Source organism: Macadamia integrifolia, unplaced genomic scaffold, assembly GCF_013358625.1.
Source record: "Macadamia integrifolia cultivar HAES 741 unplaced genomic scaffold, SCU_Mint_v3 scaffold1202, whole genome shotgun sequence".
NCBI classification, from domain to species: domain Eukaryota; kingdom Viridiplantae; phylum Streptophyta; class Magnoliopsida; order Proteales; family Proteaceae; genus Macadamia; species Macadamia integrifolia.
In genome coordinates, this window is record NW_024868118.1 from 7,476 (window position 1) to 14,167 (window position 6,692).

Sequence of the window (6,692 nt, forward strand, 5' to 3'; positions counted from 1 at the left end):
AAAAAAAAAAAAGGTAAAAGGTAGGAGAGTTTTAATAAATATAGGACAAATGTAGGGAAGTGATGGTAAATTTTTCATAAAAAAAAAAAGGATACAATAGTTAAAGGAATCAACCGGTCGATCTTTGTTGGGCCATGATTGATCCGGCACATCTGAGACTAAGGGTGTAAATCGGTCTGGGGTTTGGTTTTGGTTTGAATCCAAATATGAACCAAAACTGGACCAAGTCCCACCTCGGTTCTAAAACTCAGTACTCATACCCAACCTGTCTGATTCTAGTACCGTTCTGTTCCTATTTGTTACTGAAATTTGATTCCTTCATGGTTTGAATCTGATTCTTGTATTTAGTTTATAATATATATTTACTATAATATAATAGTATTATAAATTCTAAAACTAAAATTAGTAAGATGTATTATAAAATATTAGTCTTATACTGTATTAATATACTATAACAGACTAATAGTATTGATAGCCAAATTCAGTTTGGTTTCGGTTATAATTAACAAAGTTCGGACTCAGTTCTATTCCCTAGATCCAGATTTAATCATACTTTATTTGGTTTGGTTCAATTCTAGATATTCGGTCTGAAATTGGTTTTGATTTTTCATTTCGATTCGGATTTTGACACCCTTAACTGAGACCCAAGACCAAGACCAACTGATTATATAATTGATCCTCGAAGCCAAAACCTCAACTGGGCTAACCGATCCTTAATCGGTTGGATTTCTGTCAGCTTGTTATCAGCCCTAAATTGATCAGTCTATCGGTTTAATCGGTTTGGGCTTAGATCGACTGATTAACCCAAATAATTGCACAACCCAAAATTAAAACCGAACAATCAGTTCTGTTTAAGTCTTATTCGATTGAGCCGGACACCATGTTGCGCGATAGAATTGAATCCGTTTGAATATCCCTAGGCCTAGCAATGCTTACCGCCAGCTCTAGCTTGTCAAATGAGTTAAAAAAGGATCCAATTTGCCTCCTCGATGTTGGGAAATTGGCTTAAAGCGAAGGCCAGATACGTTGAGTACAGTCCATTTCCAGAAACAAAAGATGGCAAATCGGTGATTGCAAGCGATGGTAAAGCCCGGGATGGAAATGATGGTGCCGGCCACTGGTAGTGTGAGTAGACCCCGGTGCACATGATAGTAAATGCTGCAAACAGCCAAAGATTGGGTGAAGAAGGCAGCACCAATATGTGTACGCTGTATACAATAACTACCCAAGTGCAGAGACAACTTGTACAAGTACACATGTACGTGTACAACCATCTCTATGTCTTCATATATAGAAGACTTTGTGTGGTTGTCTCTGTTGTTACAACATATATTGTGAATGACTGTACAAAATACATTTTTATACGTATTCTTTGATTACATATGTATTATGAGAGTATTTCAGTTCTCAAATATCTAGGCCCCGATTGGTAACACTCCCAATTCCTGACTCCAGTGGTTATTTACTCATGGGAGCGGAATGAGAGTGGAATTCCATTTGGCTGCGTGGGTCTGATTTCATACTCCCATGAATCAGACCAGCCTTAAATATGCTCCCAGAGCAAGTTTTACGAAGCATAAATTTGAATCACTTTTGCTGAATCGAAAGCCACTCAAAAAGGGCCAAGCCTGATAATTTCTTTTGAACTAAATAAACTATGCCGTATTTGGGAGGAACTTTGAACAACCAAAGTCATGAGGAGGAAATTCGAGCGACCAAAGTCATTACTCATGAGTAACATCTCTTCTTCTTCTTCTTTGGCAAACAAATTGGCTACCAATGGCCATATCTTCGATGATTGATCTTAAATTTCATCTTCCTTTTTTCTTTTGTTGCAAAAAAAATGGTGACCGTATAAACCCAATTCGAGTTTTGATCCCTAATTCATCTACATCTTTTTCTAGTTCAGCCAAGTGACAAATCTCTCGCAAATCGAAACCATCTGAAGCAAAGAACAACTAGCGCGCTTGTAATCTACATAGATGCAACAAACACTAAGGTTTTAATTCTTCAAGTTGCTCTTCTCTTACTTTGAAATCTTCAATACTCTCTATAGTTGGTTCCTGGCCTTTTGGGAAACTTGGTTTGAGAATAATAAGCTTGTTAGATCCTAGATATCTCTGTAATTTGGTATTTGAAAATCGGAGATGGGATCTTTTAACTTTTATATTTGCATTTCAAGTTTGTATCTTGGGCACTTTCAATGAGTTTCAGGTTGGTCATTAATCAAGTTAAATTTCTATACTTTAAAACATGTGCTTCGATCCATTTGTTTCCACACAAATTAAGGCTACAACTAACAACTAGATGACAAGCACCATCTTTACTTTCCCCCCTCACCCAAAAAAAAAAAAAGATAAGCACCATAATACAAGTCTGGAAGAACTCAAGCCCATGAACCGGCTTACAAGGTGAGGTGAATCAAGACTATATCAATCCACATCAATTGGCATTGGAAACCGATGTGGGATCAAACCTCCAAATGGCTAATATGGGACCGTAACATACCACCAAGCCTCCAAACTCAACGTCCACGACTGTCCACTCTGGATCAGGTCCTTTCTAAGTGGCTCTCACTCTACTCTATGGTTTCTACTTAGAGGCAGGTAGTCCTTTCCTAGCGGCTCTCACTCTATCAGTAGTTCCCCCCCTTTCACATGTCGGTAGGGCCGAGGATCAGCTGCTCTAATACCATTGATACGGGCTTGGAAGAACTCAACCCCATAAAAATTGGTTTACAAGGTAAGGGGACCCAAGACCATATCAACCCATATCAATGTCCATTAGAAACCAATGTGAGATACCCCCCCCCCAAACGGTTGATATGGGATTGTAACAGGCCATTGATGGTTCCACAATTTAAGAGGTATTGTAAGTTTGGGGCCAATTTTGAGGCAAGTCTCAGGGCCTGTTTGATAACATTTTCAGAAACATGTTTCTATGTTTTTCTGTTCTCAGAAACGAAGAAACGACATAAATACCGTTTGGTAAAAGTTTTCTGTTCCACTTGTTTCTTGAAACATAAATTGAAATTTGTAATAATTTATGTTTCATTAAATAGGAATGACGAAACAACTTTCACTTGTTTTGTTGTTTCTCGAAACAAATATCGTGCAAAAAACTCCACTCATCCCCGATAAAACAAACCCCCTTTCTTCTCTTCCCTCTTAAAACTTCACAATAGTACCTTGAAGAAGACCCAAGCGACTGTACTCCATCATCTGCTCACCGAGAAGCCAGCCCTCTCATATCCGTCTCTTTCTTTAATCGCAGCCATACTCCATCTTCAATCGAAGCCTAATGACCAACATTGAAATCAAAGCCCCATCTTCAATCGAAGCCCTATCTTCACCGAAGCACTCTCTTCAGTAAATCCGTTTGCACCGAAGCCCTCCCCCTCTCAGTCGAAGCCCTCTCTGCCCATGTTCTTATCATAATAATGTGAAAAACGTGATTTCAAGATGCATACACTACAGGAAAGCCAGTGGTGGTTGGTTTGTTTTTCCAGTTGTTAAAGATCCTTAAAGCATTTTATATTTCCATGACTTAAGTAGAAAAAGTTGCAGAAAAAGTCAATGGGGGTGGTCCCATTATGTAATGGCTGGACTCTAAAGACCTAGAATTAAAAACCTAGAATATTCATGATCGATTCAGAACAGGGATTTGGAAATTTGGCATAATTGGTATTGGGGGCACCTTATGAATCGATGAATTTATCTCCTGCAAATCTTTAGTTTTGTATCTCTGTGCAATACCCTGTGACATTTCAAGAACAGGTATTTGGTTTTAGAAATTAGTTTATGAAGAAGGATTGTTGGTTTCTAATCTTTTTGTCTTTGGGATCACAGGGAGCTGTTACACATGAAGAATTCAAAGGGCACGAAGGTACTGTAAGAGCAGGTGACTTGCAATGGATGACAGCCGGTAAAGGAATTGTTCACTCTGAAATGGCTGTAGCTCAGGGAACTCAAACTTGTTCTTCTCGGTGAATAGCAACGGTGAAGAAGGACTACGGATATGAGAGAGGGCTGACCTCCTCTTCTTCTTCTTCTTCTTACCCGTTTCTGTTTCTAGAAACAACACTTATCAAACACCCTTGTTTCCTATTTCTGTTTCCAGAGACGTCAAACGGGCCCTCGATTTTCTATGGATTGGTACAACAGTTGCTTCTCCTTGCCTGCCATGAAAGAGATGGAAAATTAATCAACGCCTAATTGAAATGATTTTTTAAGTTGGTTACCAAGTGGTGATTTTGTTTTGAGTCAATTCCAGAAGTAACTCCTACAATGTTTACCAAGTGGTGATCTTGATCTCAAAGTTACATAATCATTAAAAAAAAAAATCAATTCTTCCTAGAATCAACTAATTGAGAATGGAATTGTTATCAATCAGGCCCTGCTTTATTTTTGTGATCTTCTACTTCATTTGGTACAGTTGCTATTAATTTCAAAAAGAAGGATGCATACTTCCAATATTACTTTATACGAATTGTTCATGTAAGTTTCTTCTTTTATTTAAACATTTGATATATCATACTATTATATAAAAGTATGTACTCATACTTCGTGGCTAATCTTTCACTTGACTACTTTGTCCTTGTATTTTATTTAAATACCTTATTGTTTTCACTTTCTTTGTTGTCTGCTGTTCTAATTTTTTCCAAATTTTTGGTACCCTTTACTTTATTTAATACTTAAATAATCTCTAAAAAAAAAAAATATTCTAAAAAAGATTTACTTTCTTATTCCTCTTACGAGTCACGTTCAAATCCCTTGCTATCTCTCTTTCTTATTCTACTCTCACACACACACACACACACAACACTTTTCTTTTCCTTTCCAAATCTCACGTTCCTCTCTCTTTCTTTTTTTAAATATCTTTTATGATATGCTTTGCCTATTAGTTCCTTATCCTTCCATCTTCATAGTTCTCTCTCTTCTTTTGGGCTCTGTGTTAAGCAAATCGAAATCTTCTGTTCAAAATTGTGTTAAATACTCTAGAAAAATTATTTCTTATTCCTCTCACGATCCACATCCAAATCCCTTCTTTATCTCTCGTGCTTTTTTTACTCTCTCTCACACATTTTTTTTTCTTTTTTTAATCTCATGTTCCTCTCTCTTTCTTTTTTAAATATATTTTATGATAATGTATCCTCCTTTTTTTACTCTCTTTTATTTTCCTATTGAAATCTCATGCCCTCTCTCATTCTTTTTTTTTTAAATATATTTTATGATATGCATCTTCCTAAGTGTATCCTTCTATGAAGTAGGCGTTTTAGGGTTTAGAGAACTCACAAGTTTATGCTTCACATCAGCAGCGATGGTGGTCGTTGGAGCTCAACCAGAGGTGAAGCTTTTCAACAAATGGTCTTTCGAAGAAGATCAAACCGGTGATATTTATTTGGTGGGTTACATTGGTGTGTCTCCATCCAAGCATGCCACCTATGTACTACACATAAGGGAGGTATTTTGTGAAGAGATTCAAGAAGGCCCAATGCCCCATTGTGGAGAGGCTAACAAATTCTTTGATGATGCATGGACGAAACAACGAGAAGAAACTAATAGTTGTCCGAATTGTCAAGCATGGTATGGAAATCTTCCACCTCCTCACAGACTTAAACCCCGTTCAAGTAATTGTTAATGCAATCATCAACAGTGGGCTAAGAGAAGTTGCAACTCCAATTGGTTCTACTGGTGTGGTGAGGCATGAAGCTATATCTCTCCTCCGAGGCGTGTTACCAAGCAATATATCTTCTAACAGGTGCTCATGAGAGTGCTTTTAGGAATATAAAAACCATAGCAGAATGCTTGGCAGATGAGCTCATCAATGTTGCCAAGGGCTCATCGAACAATTATGACTTCAAGAAGAAGGACGAGATTGAGCGAGTAGCTAAGGTCGACCGTTAAGAGGCATTTAGTTTACTGAATAAACTAATGGCAAGGGGGATTCTCTTTTCTTCTCCGTCCTTTATTGGTGATTCTTTTGCTTGTTGATTATGCAAGGATTACTCCCACTTTCTATGGAAGTAAGTTTTGTTGCTAATTATGAGTTTTGGATTTTTTTTTTTAATGTTAAATAAAATAAAATATTCATAAGCTCTCTCTCTCTCTCTTTCTCTTCTTTTGGGCTCTGTGTTAAGCAAATCCAAATCTTTTGTTTGTTCCTTGAAAATGGAGAGAGATGTCGTTTCAGCTCCCCTCTTGGAATCTGATAGTTGGGTCCAATCCCAAAAGAAATTGGGAACATCACTACTCTCGGGACCTGTAAGTTCTGATTTTTCAACATTTTTCCTATCTGCATAGTTCAAAAAATGATTCATTTTAAAAATTTTCATTTACAGACATTCAAATTTTCAGGGTCCTCATGCCAACTAGCTCTTTGGATCTCTTTCTAGGCAAATTGGTGGACATAAAGAGAATGTACGTCGTATTCTCTTCTCCACTTGAACATCCCTCTTTGATATTCAGTTCTGGTTGCCCCTTCCCTTGAATTTACATCTCTTTTGAAGAAATTTAATATATTATGGAATGTTCGATTGTTTTTATTATTAGTCTGATTTCCTAGAATTATTTCACAGGGCCATTGTCACATAGACTTGCAAATTTAACCAACTTAAGGGATTTGTAAGTTTCTATTTCTATCTACATGTCTTGCTTTTTTCCTTTCTTTATTTCTTTTTTTTTTGGGGGGGG

General features: G+C 37.2%; 1 pseudogene; it reads left to right on the forward strand.

Annotated features, from left to right (window-relative positions):
• The first annotated feature begins 5,319 nt into the window (after positions 1-5,319).
• On the forward strand, positions 5,320-6,251 carry LOC122063122 (annotated as a pseudogene).
• Positions 6,252-6,692: the final 441 nt, after the last annotated feature.